The following is a 15919-nucleotide window of genomic DNA, read 5'->3' as shown; positions in this document are numbered from 1 at the left end:
ATGCGGGATCGACGTGTATAGGCTTTTAACATCAATTGTAAAACAGATATTGTGGACATCAAATGTGGTGGAATTCAACAGTTGCAAGAAATGGGTGGAGTCCTTAATGTATGTATTAGTTCTCTGAATCAGTGGTTGCAAGAAGAAATCCACATATTTACCTAGAGGTTCTAATATACTGTTCATTCCTGCCACAATTGGTCTCCCAGGGGGACTAACTGGATCTTTATGCACCTTAGGCAGCGTGTAGAAGTGTGGTATTCTGGGATGAGCGTTAGTCAAAAATTTCTTGGTGTGGTGATTTATCCACTCCAATTCCTCCGCCTTGTCTAGCAAGCTTTTTAAGTTGTCTCTTATCTCTGGCGTCGGGTCATGTGGCAATTTTGCATAAGTATTAATGTCGCTCAGTTGTCTTTCACACTCTTGTTCATATTCTATTGTATTTAGCAAAACAAGACCTCCTCCTTTGTCCGCAGCCCTTATTGTAATTGACGGATCTCCATATAAATCTTGGATCAATTTAAATTCATGAGGTTTCATGTTGCGTGGTGAATGTCCTTTAAACTTGAGTTTTTCAAAATCTCTTGTCACCTGTTTTTGGAAAATTTCAATGGATGGTACACTTATTGGAGGAATGAACATGCTTTTACTTCTAAATTCTTTAAGCTCTGTTTCTTCCTTGGCTTGTTGGTCTTCCAGCTCATTGAAGAACACTTTAAGTTTCATCTTTCTAATGAGTTTATAAAGTTCTTTCTATTTTTGACTCAAACAGTGTACTGTCATACGTTGGGACAAAGCTTAAACCTTTTTGAAGTGTCTCTGTTTCTTTACTTGTCAATACCCTCGCGGAAAGATTCATCACTATGTTCTCTTTTGTTGTAATCTCGTGTTGGGTTTCCCTTTTGGTTTTTCTCTTCCCCCTTCGCGTTCTCTTCTTCCTTTGTCTAAAAAAGAGGCAGCTGTATTTCTAGGTGGTGTTTCTTCGGTTGCTCTCAGGGAGCCTGAAGTGCTTGCCGCGCTGACCTCTTCTCGGTTTGCGGGTTCACTTTCGATATCTGCGCCTGAGCTGGAAGTCTCACTAGAATTTGTGGGTCTGGGTTTCCTTAGTGGTGGAGCATATTTGTCCATCCAATTGTATACTTCATCTTTGAGATAATCGTAAGTGTCTCTTTTGAATTTGCGGATTTTTTTAGATTCTAATTCTGCCTTGTATTCCATCAATTTTTCAGTGATTTCTTGCAGGATAGCGTCAACTTCTTCCCTGTTTAAGGTTGTCGTTAAAGCCACTTCAATCTCTTGAATTTCCTTGTTATTATGGGCAATTTTTGATGGATGCTCTATGTGTTATCTATAAAGAAGATTCTCATCATTTAACATTTCAGAAATGTGCATTAAACATTTTCTGTCTAAACTCATTGAATTAGCATTTCTGATACCATTAGCATTGAACTAAGATACAGCAACCTTTCATTGGGGCTAACTGAGAGGCGCCTTTCCTAACAAAGTGGAGTCACTTTGTTTTTTGGACACCTGCAGGGAGTTGCCACAGAATGGAGCAGGGTTAAGCCCTTTTGAGCTTCTGTTTGTCACCCTGTTCGAGGTCCTGTCAGTCCCTTGAAAGAGGGATGGGAAAGCAAACCCTCATCCCCCACACGAGATGGGGAAGACTATGTACTCAGTCTTCGGTCTAGAATGGCAAAGTACATGGAACAGCCGACAAAGCACCTAAAGGCCAGTCAGGAGCTGATGAAGCACTGGCACGACCAGAAGCCGAAGCCCTCCTTCTTAGACCCCCTACAAGGCCCCCCTTGACAGATCCTTAACCACTGACTCCTTCGACTCATGGCTCAATGATTCATTAATCCCTCTCACCCCCTGGCACCCCTCTTCCTCATGCCTCGTACCATTTCCCAAATGGGTTACTCCTGAACTGAGGCATGCCAAAAAATGAAATAAATCTCTGGAACGCAAATGGCGAGCAGAAAAAACAGTCTCAGCAGATCCACTTTCGCCTTGCACCATCGCAACTACAAAGCGGAAATCCAGAAAGCCAAACAAACCTACTACAACAATCGGATTCTCAGCTGTGGAAACAGCAGCAAAGCACTCAACAGAATCATAATTGAGTTTGTTAAACCCACTTGCACCTCTTCCCAATCCGCCCCATCACAATCGCTCTGCGACTCTGTCTCCCTCCACTTCTACACCACCGCTCTCGACAGGACGACTTCCCTTAACAACAAACTGTCCCTCCAGTCCCCACCCCAAAAACTGACCAATACAACAAATACCCCCAACCCGCCACCACAACCCCCTCCTTACCAACCTATGACTCCTTCAAACCGATCTCCAGAGAAGAATTTCTTGACCTTCTATCTGCTAGCAAACCATATGGTTTCCCCCTTGAACCATGCTCCGCCAAAGTCATCAAAAAACATTCTCATCCACCTGCGCAGGAGAGCATGCAAGAACCATTCTAAATGACTCCCTCAGCTCTGGAATCTTTCCTGATGCCTTTGAAATTGCACATGTCAAGCCTTCTTAAAAAAGCATCCCTTGACCCCCTGATCCCAAAAACTACAGACCAATCTTGAACACAAGATTCCTTGCAAAACGTATTGACCGTACAGCATACTCCCAACTAAACGCCTTTGTCGAATCCAACAACCTCCGCCAAAGTCATCAAAAAACATTCTCATCCACCTGCGCAGGAGAGCATGCAAGAACCATTCTAAATGACTCCCTCAGCTCTGGAATCTTTCCTGATGCCTTTGAAATTGCACATGTCAAGCCTTCTTAAAAAAGCATCCCTTGACCCCCTGATCCCAAAAACTACAGACCAATCTTGAACACAAGATTCCTTGCAAAACGTATCGACCGTACAGCATACTCCCAACTAAACGCCTTTGTCGAATCCAACAACCTCCTCGCCCCCGCCCAATCAGGCTTCAGACCGCGACATGGAACCAAAACCACTCTAGCCTCAATCTGGGACGATCTTAAGATCACTGCAGACTCTCTGCAGGATGCGCCGCACTAATTCTCCTCGACTTGTCTGCAGCCTTCGACGCGATTAACCACTCAATCCTTCTTGACGTCTCCACTCCCTTGGAATCTGTGGAACCGCTCTCAAATTGATCGCCTCCTTCCTCAGCAACAGGAAACAAATAACCCTCCTCTCCCCTTTTGTCTCAGCTACTCGCTCAGTTAATACTGGAGTACTGTAAGGCGCATGCCTATCTGCTCTCCTATTCAACCTCTATATGTCCACCCTCCCTGGAATCATCCGCCTGCACAATATCTTGTGCTACAACTACGCTGACGATACCCAAATCATCCTTAAAAACCACAACTCAGACTCCAACTCCCAGCCCGAACTCGCAACCTGCCTGCTAAATATCGACCACTGGATGACTATAAACCACCTCCTCTTAAACCCCACTAAAACCAAAATCATGGTGTGCGGCAACACTGAGCTTCTACCTCGTCCACTTCCTTGGCCCCCTTCCATGGGCCAACTTCCCACCCCCACAGTCGCAGTAAAAAACCTTGTATGCACTATGGACTCTGGCCTAACCCTCTTCCGACATGTCAACAATGTATCTAAATGTTGTCACTACCATCTCAAAATTCTCAGGCGCATCTTTCCCCATCTCTCCTTCCCAGACTTGCCGCTGTTATATCTACTGTAATGTCGAGACTGGACTATGCCAACTCCCTTTACCTAGGACTCCCGGCATACCACCTTAATAAACTCCAAAGAGCACAAAACGATGCAGCTAAACTGCTCCTCAACCTGGGTCCAAGAGACCACACCTCTCCAGCTCTCAGAACCCACCACTGGCTTCCAGTCGGACGAAGGGCCACTTTCAAAACCCTGTGCATCACTCATCGTGCAGTGCACAAGGCAGGTCCGCTGTACCTGCAAGATAAGTTAAAACCCTATCTCCTGTGTTAGACCCTAAGATTAAGCTCTGCCCTCCTTTTAGTGAGCCCAATCACTAACTCCGTCAGGATTGGAGGATCCTTTTTCTCAGCACTGGCCCGACTCTGTGGCACTCGCTTCCGGCACACATCCGGCACACCGAAGACTATATGACATTCTGCAGATTACTAAAAACATGGCTCTTTCCATAACACCAACAACAACCATAAAGATGAGTCTGAACTACCAACACCCCAATGACTAAATACACAATGGAACTCCCAACCTTGTCTTCAATGAATACGCCCACTGATTCAACTATAGACACCCGTATATGAACACCGAACAACGATCTTTAGATCTTACCCACAAGATATAAAGGATGGATGGGGTGAATGGGTAGAATGAATGGATAGATGGAACGGAACGGACGAATGGAATGAATGGAGGGAATGGATGGAATGAATGAAATGGATGGACGCATGTGGAATGATTGGATGGAATGTATGGCAATGATGCATGTTGAATGAATCATAGGTATGTATAGGAATGGATGGAATGGATGAAATAGATAGAATGGATGAAATTAATCGTACGGATGGATTGATGGAATAGATAGATGGAATGTATTGATGGAATGGATGGATGGAATGGATGGATGGAATACATGGATGGATGGAATGGATAGATGGAATGGATGGATGGATAGATTAAAAAGATGGAATGAATGGAATTAATGGACACTTGTGGAACAAATGGATGGCATGGATGCATGTGGAATGAATGGAAGGTATGCATATGGAATTGATGAATGGAATGAATAGAATGTATGAATATGGAATTGATGGATAGAGTGGATGGAATGGATGGAATGGATGAAACTGATGAAATAGACGAAATGGATGGAATGGGTGTATGCAGCTCATAGTTGGATGGAACAGAAGGAGTGGATGGAATTGATGGAATAGATGGATGAAATGGATGGATAGAATGGATAAATGGATGGAATGGATGGAACAGAATGGATGAAAAGGATGAAATGGACGAAACGTATGGAACGGATTAAATGGATGTTATCGATGAAATGGATAGAATGGACGAAATGGATGTATGGATAGGTGGAATGGATGGAATGGGGGGATGGAATGGATGAAATGGATGAAATGGATGAATATGGAAGTGATGGATGGACAGAACTGATGGAATGGATGGAACAGATGGAATGGATGAAATGGATGGATGGGATAGAAAAGATAGAATGGATGAAATAGATGCAACGCATGAAATGGATAACATGGATGAAATGGATCGAATGGACTGAACTGATAAAATTGATGCATTTGATGGATGGATGGATGGATGAAATGGATATAATGGATGGAATGGATGAAATGGATGAAATGGATGAAATGGATAGAATAGATTAAATGGATAGAATGGAGGAAATGAATGGAATGGATGAGATGGAATTGGATGGAGGGGATGGATTGGATGGATGATGGATGGATGGAATGGATGGATGGAATGGATAGAAAGGATGGAATGAATAAAATAGATGGACACATGTGAAAAATTTGATAGAATGAATGGCATGGATACAGGCAGAATGAATGGAATATATGTATATGGATTTGGTGGATGGAATGGATGGACTGGATGGAATGTATGTATATGGAATTGATGGATGAATGGACGGAATTGATGGAATGGATGAAATAGATGGATCGAATGGATGGATGGAATGGACAGGATTGATGCATGGAATGGATAGAAAGGATCGAATGAATAAAGTGGGTGGACACACAGGGAAAAAATTGACAGAATGAATGGCATGGATACATGCGGAATGAATGGTATGTATGTATATGGAATTGATGGATGAAATGGATGGAACGGATGGAATGTATGCATATGGAATAGATAGATGGAATGGATGGACTGAATGGATAGAATGGAAGTGATGAAATTGATGGAAGCGACAGAAGGCTTCGGCTCGATGGAACAAATGGATGGAATGAATGGATGAAGAAATGAAAAATGGATGGATGCACTGACGGAATGGATAAATGGAATTATTGAATGAAGAAATTGAAGAAATAGAATGATCCATCGATGGAATGGATAATCCCCATATGTCTCTGTATAGCTTGCCTTCTTGTACCCCATGCGGTTGCTGTATATCCCTTTGTCCCATCCTATCACTGTAAACCCAGCCCCTGTCACTGTTACGCTCACCTGGTATCCACAGGGGCGCCACACGATACTGTATGGAAGTCTAAGCGCTATCGCGGACCCCTCTCTGCTTGGTTATGTGCCAGACGAAATTGTCTGGCTAATTCATTGGTGCGGTCCTCGGTGACAATCAACTCCCTCCTAAGGGCGTTGGTTTATTGCCGGGCGGAGTGCACCTTGGCCCGTAATTCTCCCAGTGACTGTGCTAGTTGGTCAGTCTCTGATGTTTCCATGACACCCAGGTGGATGTTTTAATTGAGGCTTTGCATTCTGTTACGCTCACCTGGTATCCACGGGGGTGCCACACGATACTGGATGGAGGTCTAAGCACTATCCTGGACCCCTCTCTGCTTGGTTATGTGCCAGACGCTGGGTAGCGCCTATAACAGGAGAATGGAGGGTTAAGATACTGGTTCTGTGATGGGTGGACTCCCACCTCCCTCTGGTGCAAATCCCCTCCCTTGGGGTTATTGCTCACCTTAGGTTTTTGTACATTGAACTCTCTGTCCTGCGTCTCTGTGCATGGGCGCGTGGTTGGTGTGGGCGTTCTGTGGACCTAGTTGCTTCACTGGTCCGTGGGCCCTTATGTCAGGTCCAGACCAGCTGTGACTCCGACTCTGCTTGCTGTCTTCCAGGTGAGTTATAATGTCTTTTCTTTCTTTATTCTGTCTCTTTCTTTCCCTCCGTTTTCTCTGTATTCTCAGCGTCTAGCTGCACTACGTTGTTCTCTACCAATGTCTCTTTTTGTTTTCTCAGGGATGGTTGCGATCTCGGAGTTGCCGCGCCGATGGCGAAGACCAGGGTGAGTTATTGATGCGCGGAGCGCTGTGCTGTTTATTGGTGTTAATTGCTAACCTGTGTTCTCTTCTCTTCTTTGTACATGTGGCAGTGATGTTCCGGAGTCATGAGAAATCGGAGCACTGCTTGCCCAGGTAAGTGCTTTGTTAATGCTGACCTTGTTCCTTCTCCCTTGCAGGTTGCGGTGAAACCCGGAAATGGGCGAGGTAAGAGAAGCGCAGGGTGCTGCCAGGACTCGCTGCTTGCCCAGGTAAGAATTGTTATTAATGCTGTCCTTGTTTCCTTACCTTTGCAGGTTTGCAGCGAACTCCGTAGATGGGCGAGGTAAGAGAAGCGCAGGATGGATTCAAGGCAGGTTACTTCATTGGTAAATGTTCTTGCTCGCTAATGCTGTTCTTGTTCTTCCAGGTTATTAATGGGATCCTGATCTAGGGCTTCAGGATCGGGCCACCGGAGAAGCAGATGAGCAGGAGCTGGACACGTTGAGCGTTACGCTGCAGGAGTGAAGAATAACGCGAAGCGTGTTCTGCTCTTTGGGTGTTGTTTAAATAGCCTAGATAAAGTAGTTCCAGGCCAAGTAGTTCCAGGCCCAGCCACACCCAAAACACTAGTCCGCATGGCTTGGTTCTAAAGAACTGAGCTGTGTAATAGGCCTCCATGTTGGATTATGGTCCAAAACTGGTATTGCTTTATTCCTGATAATGAGCCTGGCGCCAAAGGCGCCATGACTGACTCCATGTACGTTTCTGATGGCGTTCTAAGGCCCTTGGGTCTGGTGTAAAGGGCTTTAGCCCCACTGCAGCCAGGGGGCTGTTATACCTGAGGGGGTCAGGGGCATGGATTGTGACAGCACTCCCCCCTAAGGCCCCTCTCAAGGTATTTTCTCTGTCTGGCCCTGGTTTGGTCGGATGGTTCCGATGAAATCGTCTTACCAGGCGTGGCGCATGGACGTGCTCGCTAGGCTCCCATGTCCTGTCCTGAGGGCCGTATCCCTTCCAGTCCACTAAGTAAGATAACTTGGACCTGGTGAGTTTAGAATCTAGGATGTCCTTGACTTCAAATTCGGGTTCTCCATTAACCAGTACCGGATATGGTGGTGTTTTTACCCGAGTTCCAGGCTGAACAGGTTTTAAGAGTGACACGTGGAATACGGGATGGATCTGCATATTTGGTGGTAAAGTTAGTTTTACTGCCACGGGATTTATAATAGCCTTGATGGTATAGGGCCCTATATATCTGGGATGAAATGTTCGAGTTCCTCTTATGGGCACGTGCCGAGACACTAACCAGACTTCATCTCCGACTTGGTAGTCTGGGGCTTTTCTTCGGTGTTGATCGGAGAATCTTTTCTGTCTTTCTTTGGCTTGGATCAAGTGTTCTGCTGACTTTTTGAAAGGATTGAGTGAAGGTCGTATGTAAAGTCTTCACTGCAGGCATTTCCAAGGCCATGGGGGTATCTAATTCAGAAGTACGTGGGTGCCTTCCATATACGGTATAGAATGGACTCTGTCTGGTACTGGTGTGTAGTGAGTTGTTGTAGGCATATTCGGATATCCACAGCACATCCTTCCAGCTTTCTTCCACTTGATGTAGCATGCACCGTAGGTATTGCTCTAGTTTCTGATTCGTCCGCTCTGTTTGGCCATCAGTTTGGGGATGGTGACTAGTGGACAGACGAATATCGATTTGGGCAATTGCACAACTCTTCCTCCAGAAGTTAGACACAAACTGACTCCCTCGGTCAGAAATCAGGATGGAGGAGAAACCATGTAATCGTACGATTTGCTCTAAAAACACCTTTGCCAGACTGGAAGCGTTTGGTAGACCGTTAAGCGGATTGAAATGGGCCATTTTAGAGAATAGGTCAACAACCACTAGGATAGTGTTGAACCCTTGACAGGGAGGCAGATCTGTGATGAAATCGAGGAAGAGTGTGTGCCAAGGTGCAGATGGAATTTCCAGGGGTTGAAGAAGGCCCGCAGGTCTTAGTTTCTGGGATTTTGTTCTGTGTACAAATGCCACATGACAGAATAAACTGCGTAATGTCTTTTCGCCAGGGCGGCCACCAATAATTTCTTTTCACCTTGGCTAGGGTCTTGGCAATTCCTGGATGTCCTTCTATCAGGGGGTCATGATAACCAGAAATGACTTATTCTTGTAGTGCCTTATTTGGTAGATATAAACACCCTCTGAAATACAGGAGTTGGTTCTTTGTTGTGTAATGTTCACCTTGAGTGGTCCAGTCTTGTAGAGCCTCTGTGTTCATTAGGAGCCTAATTTCCTTTTGGAGTTCGTCCAGAGATAACGTTGTTGTAAGTCCTAGTAGTTTGTCACCTGGAATAATGGCCACTGGGTCTGTGGTTGAATATGTGTTCTCATCAATACCCATGCGTGATAGGGTGTCGGCTTTTCCGTTCTGGACTCCAGGTCGGTATGTGATTATGTAATCATATTCTGCAAAGAATAAAGCCCATTGGAGTTGACGGGATGATTGAGACTTTTCCGTCTTGAGGTATTGTAGGTTGCGATGGTCGGGGATTACTGTGATGGTATGTCTGGTGCCTAGGAGGTAATGCCGCCAAGCCTTAAAGGCTGCCTTGAACGCTAGGAGTTCCTTGTCTGTTATTGCATAGTTAAGTTCAGGTGTAGTAAATTTTCGCGACCACAGAGCCACAGGATGTAACTGGCCTGTTTCGGGATCCCTTTGGGAAAGAACAGCCCCCATTGCCATGCTGGAGGCATCTGTTTCCACTAGATATGGGAGATCTGGGCGGGGGTGTCGTAGCATCGGGGCTGACATAAATCTTTTCTTGAGTTCCTGGAAGGCCTTCTCCGCCTCTTCTGTCCATTGAAACAGTTTGTTGTTTTTTAGTAATAAAGAAGGGATCGGGTACACAATCTGGGAGAAACCCGGGATGAATTGCCGATAAAAGTTCACAAAGCCGAGCATATTTTGGACACCTTTGACTGAAGACGGTGATGGCCATCTAAGGATGGCATCTACTTTGCGCATATCCATCCAGACGCCTCTGGGAGTGAGGACAAAACCAAGGAACTCGACTTCGGTGACATGAAAGGAGCATTTTTCAGGTTTGGCGTATAGCTGGTGCTGTCGGAGTTTTGCAAGGATGGAGCGAACGTGCCTGACATTGTCCTGTTTAGAAGAGGAGTACACCAAGATGTTGTCGATGTAAACTAGGGCACATACGTCGATCAATTCCCCTAGTACATCATTCATTAAGTACTGGAATGGGGCGGGAGCGTTGCAAAGCCCAAAGGGCATCACCTGATATTCGTGCAGCTCATACTTAGTACGAAAGGCAGTCTTCCATTCGTCTCCTTTCTTTACACACACGAGATAGTATTCCCCCCTGAGGTCCAATTTGGTGTACATTTCGGCATCCTTGACTTGGTCCAGCAGTTCTGGGATAAGGGGTAGAGGATAACGGTTTTTAACTGTTACCTGGTTTAGTGCACGGTTCGTCGATGCACGTTCTCAAGTCCCCCTCCTTCTTGGGTACGAAGAATAGGGGCGAGGCTGCCGGGGATTTGGACGGGCAGATAAAACCGTTTGCCATGTATTGGTCCAGATATGATTTCAAGTGGAGATTTTCAGGTTCGGTGAGTGCATAAATTCGACTACATGGGATTTGTGCACCAGTTACGAGGTCGATCTGACAGTCATATGGCCTGTGAGGGGGTAAGGTATTAGCCTGTTCTTTTTGGAAAACGTCTTGGAAATCATGGTATTCATTTGGTAGTGTACTTGTTACACCCAGTATCAACACCTCTTTATCTTGGACAGGTGTCTCTGGGTCAGACGATGGCATTTCCACTTAGTAGCACGCATGAGCACACTCATTGGAGAAGGCTAATTTCTTGGCTCGCCAGTCGATGTTAAGATTGTGAGCCACCAACCACGGCATCCCTAGAATCACCCGGAACTGAGGGGCCTTGATACGGTCGAAGGCAATGGCTTCCCAATGTCCGTCTTGGCACAGAAGGGTCAATTCTGCTGTGCGTTGAGTTACACGACCAGAAGCTATCTCTGTGCCGTCGACAGTGGTGACCTTCTCAGTTGTTGTTTTCTGACAGAGGGGAAGACCCATCCTTGTTGCCAGGCCTTGGTATATAGTTACCAATGGCTCCGCTGTCTATGTATGCCTCCACAGCATGCATCCGAGACGGTTGTTGGTGACTGATCAAAATCACAGGCAGGGCAAGGTGTGAGGTCTGTGGCTCTTTTCCTTCGCTGAACAAACGGACCTCTATGCTTGCGGGGCCTGGAAGTTTTCCGACTCTTGCACTCCTCCTTCTTTCTCTGTAGCTCCAACTGTTCTCATCGGGGGTTTTACAGGACATTCTCTGAGGAAGTGACCTGATTTCCTGCAGTACAGGCATAATTGCTGTTGTCTCCTTTTGTCTCTTTTGGCCTTGGTTAATGGGCTCTGTACCCCCCAATTTGCATGGGTTCTGAAGTGTTTTCTGATGAACGCGGACTGTTCTCCTTTGAGCGCACATACACAATCCGATTCTCCGTTCTGGCTCCATCTGTCCTTCGATCTTGCAGCCTGTGGTCTAGCTGCACCACTAGGTTGATGAACTCTGCACAGTCTTTTGGTGGGTTTACCACCTGAGCTAGGACGTCTTTCAATTCCCACCGTAATCCTCGATGGAATAACGTTGTTCTCTTCTCCTCAGGCCACCCAGTTTCAACGACAAGTCTGTTAAACGTGGCGATATATGTTAACAAATCTTGGCTGCCTTGACGGAGGGACAGAAGTTCATTATCCAGAGCTTGGCCATGGGTATGTTGGGCGAACAGCTTCTCCATCTCCTGTTGAAACCCCCTGAAATCCCGCAGGAGTGGGTCATCCTGGCTTACTAACGGTATGGACCAATCATCGGCACTGCCACTCAGATATGACAGAATGAAGGCAGCACGCAACTAATTGTTAGGAAAGGCTCCGAGTCTACAAAGAAAATGGAGGTGGCACTGGTTCATGAATACTACATATTTTCTTGGGTCCCCCGTAAAACGTTCCGGTGGGCCAAAGGAACTGCCCCAAGGAGGACCACCTGCACTGGATTGACGGATGTGGCTGGAACCGACGGAATACTTCCTGGCAAGAGAGCCTGCCCAGCCTGTGTTTGGAGAAATTATCTGGCTAATTCATCGGTGCGGTCCTCGGTGACAATCAACTCCCTCCTAAGGGCATTGGTTTCTTGCAAGGCGGAGTGCACCTCAGCCCGCAATTCTCGCAGTAACTGGGCTAGTTGGTCAATCTCTGATGTTTCCATGACGCCCAGGTGGATGTTTTAATTGAGGCTTCGCGTTCTGTTGCGCTCACCTGGTATCCACGGGGGCGCCACACGATACTGGATGGAGGTCTAGGCGCTATCCCGGACCCCTCTTTGCTTGGTTATGTGCCAGACGTTGGGTAGCGCCTATAACAGGAGAATGGAGGGTTAAGATACTGGTTCTGTGATGGGTGGACTCCCACCTCCCTCTGGTCCAAATCCCCTCCCCTGGGGTTATTGCTCACCTTAGGTTTTTGTGCGTTGAACTCTCCGCCCTGCGTCTCTGTGCAGCGGCACGTGGTTGGTGCGGGCGTTCTGTGGCCCTAGTTGCTTCACTGGTCCGTGTGCCCTTATGTCGGGTCCAGACCGGCTGTGACTCTGACTCTGCTTGCTGTCTTCCAGGTGAGTTATAATGTCTTTTCCTTCTTTATTCTGTCTCTTTCTTTCCCTCCGTTTTCTCTGTCTTCTCAGCGTCTTGCTCCATTACGCTGTTCCCTAACAATGTCTCTTTTTGTTTTCACAGGCATGGTTGCGATCTCGGATTTGCCGTGCCAATGGCGAAGACCACAGTGAGTTATTGATGCGCAGAGCACTGTGCTGTTTATTGGTGTTAATTTCTAAACTGTTCTCTTCTCTTCTTTGTACAGGTTGCAGTGATGATCCTGAGTGATGAGCGATCGAAGCGCTGCTTGCCCAGGTAAGTGCTTTGTTAATGCTAACCTTGTTCCTTCTCCCTTGCAGGTTGCGGTGAAACCCAGAGATGGGGGAGGTAAGAGAAGCGCAGGGTGCTGCCAGGATTCATTGCTTGCCCAGGTAAGAATTGTTATTAATGCTGTCCTTGTTTCTTTACCTTTGCAGGTTGCGGCAAACTCCGGAAATGGGCATGGTAAGCGAAGCGCAGGATGGATTCAAGGCTGGTTACTTCACAGGTAAGTGTTCTTGCTCGCTAATGCTGTTCTTGTTCTTCCAGGTTATTAATGGAATCCGGCTCTAGGGCTTCAGGATCGGGCCACCGGAGAAGCAGATGAGCAGGAGTTGGACATGGTGAGCATTACGCAGCAGGAGTGCAGAATAACGTGAAGTGTGTTCTGCTGTTTGGGAGTGGTTTAAATAGCCTAGGTAAAGTAGTTCATGGCCAAGTACTTCCAGGCCCAGCCACACCCAAAACACCAGACCGCATGGCTTGGTTCTAAAGAACTGAGCTGTGTAATGGGCCTCCATGTTGGATTAAGGTCCAAAACTGGTATTGCTTTATTCCTGATAATGAGCCTGGCGCCAAAGGCACCAGGACTGACTCCATGTATGTTTCTGATGGAGTTGTAAGGCCCTTGGGGCCGGTGTGAAGGGCTTTAGCTATTACTGCTGCCAGGGGGCTGTAATACCTGAGGGAGTCAGGGGGCATGGATTGTGACAGCCACTGTGTCTCCGTCTGTCGCTGTGCTCCCTACCATCCTGTTCCCGTGATGTTGCTATGTATCCCAATGTATTACCCAACCCTCTCGTCACCACGTGTGCCCATGTGTCACTGTGTCCTCTGCTTTCTTGTCCCCCATGCTGTTACTTTATATGCCCATGTGTCACTGGTGTCCTCTGCTTTCTTAACCCCCATGCTGTTGCTATATATCCGTATGCCACGTCCTGTCACCGTAAAACCAACCCACTGTCGCTGTGTGTCAGTATGTCGATGTGTTCCCTGCCATCCTGTGCACGTGCCTGGTCACGGTTGCTTTAAATATGAACCATCATACCATATCACACTACTACGCCTACTCTCGACTATGCACCATCACACCACTAGAACACAGCTATACCCCTGACAAATTCAGCCTAGCTGTTCACATACGAACACTACCCAATGAACACCTCATCACCCTAATAAAACGAAGCTTTCCCCATGACATTCCGGCCTAGCTGCTCACATAAGCATCCTTCAGGCCTAACACAGCCAAACCCAGTCTGGATGTCCACCCACCAGACTGCAAACACATTAAACTAATATCTTCAACACCACACCTAACGCTAGGATGCAGCTACCATCTGACAATTACATCAGGTGCACCCTCGCACCCTATGACACCTCTCTTTCTACTGACCTGAACTACGGTTACCGAGGGCGTTCAACCTACCAGCACTTTGAGATCATACCAATGATATATAGAGCGCTATATAAATGCCAAGTAACATAACATAACACATAACAGAAGGCCACAGTGACAGTCTATTCTCCAGGCTAGTGGGTGTGGATTATGGAGCCTGTCAAACCCAGTGCCCTTCAGGACAAGTGGATTGGGCCTTACTGTGTGTTGGAAAAGGTCGGTGAGATGAATGACCTCATTGATGTGAAAAGACCTAAACAGATGTACAGGGTCTTTCACGTCTACCAGCTAAAACCCCATTATAGCCGGGATGACTTGGTCATGGGATTAGTGACTGACAGAGAGACTGAGGAGACCCAGACTGTCCGTCTGTTTTCTCTGACTCCAGGTCGTGCAGATTGGTGCACCCATGATGTGGACACTGGAGACAGTAAGCCGGTGAAGGGTAGGATTCACGGGATGTCCGATAAGTTCACGGACACCATCAAGGAGGAAGTTTCCAAGATGTTGTCCCTAGGAGTGATCGAGCCATCCCACAAAAGCAGTGGTGGGAAGACCGAAGTTCACTTTTGTGTGGATTACAGGGGGCTCAATTCTGTCACGAAGGCAGATGCTCACCCCATTAATCCGGCAGATGAGTTCATTGACAAGCTTGGCACTGCCAAGTACATGAGTACTTTTGACCACATGGCAGGGTATTGGCAGGTCAGCTAAACAGATGGAGCGAGAGAGAGGTCAGGATTCTCAACCCCAGAAGGACATTATCATTTGACTGTGATGCCCTTCGGATTGAAGAAGGCCGCTGCCACTTTTAGCAGATGGTTAACCACGTTTTGTCGGGTCTGGAAAACATCATTGTTGCCGATTTAGACGACATTGCTGTCTTTAGTCACGTCTGGGAGGATCACTTATCCCACCTGAAACAAGTGCTTCAGGCGCTGTAGAATGCAGGTCTGACTATCAAGGCCCAAAGTGCCAGATAGCGCAGGGCACAGTGACTTACATAGGCTACCTGGTCGGTGGAGGTAAGAGACAACCTCTCGGAGCAAAGGTCCCTGCTGTTGAAGGATTTGGACATACCCACCTCACAGACGCAGGTGAGAGCCTTTCTAGGTCTCACTGGGTACCACTGGCCGTTCATTAGGGGGTATGGGACCATTGACATGCCCCTGAACGATGTAACTTCCAAGAAGATGCTAAAGAAGGTAACTTGGACCCGGCCTGTCAAATCTCCTTTTAGGATTTAAAGGATGGATTGTGAAGGGCCCAAGTTCTGAAAGTGCCAGACTATGGTCAGGAGTTCATTATCCAGACAGACGTCTGTGATTTTGGGATTGGAGCAGTGTTAGCGCAGCTGAACTCTGAAGGGGTCTAGCAACCTGTTGCTTACATTAGTAGGCAGTTGACAAAAAGGGAAAGGAATTGAGCTGTCGTAGAAAAAGAGGCGTGCCCGGTCATGTGGGCCGTAAAGAAGATGAAACCCTACATTTTTGGGTCTCACTTTACAATACAGACAGACCACCGGAATCTGCAATGGTTGATGGTCATGCAAAGGGAGAACCCTAAA

This window comes from Ambystoma mexicanum, chromosome 10 (assembly GCF_040938575.1).
Source record: "Ambystoma mexicanum isolate Mex_15411 chromosome 10, UKY_AmexF1_1, whole genome shotgun sequence".
NCBI lineage: Eukaryota > Metazoa > Chordata > Amphibia > Caudata > Ambystomatidae > Ambystoma > Ambystoma mexicanum.
The sequence above is the reverse complement of the archived record's forward strand: the minus strand, read 5'-3'. Positions refer to the sequence as shown.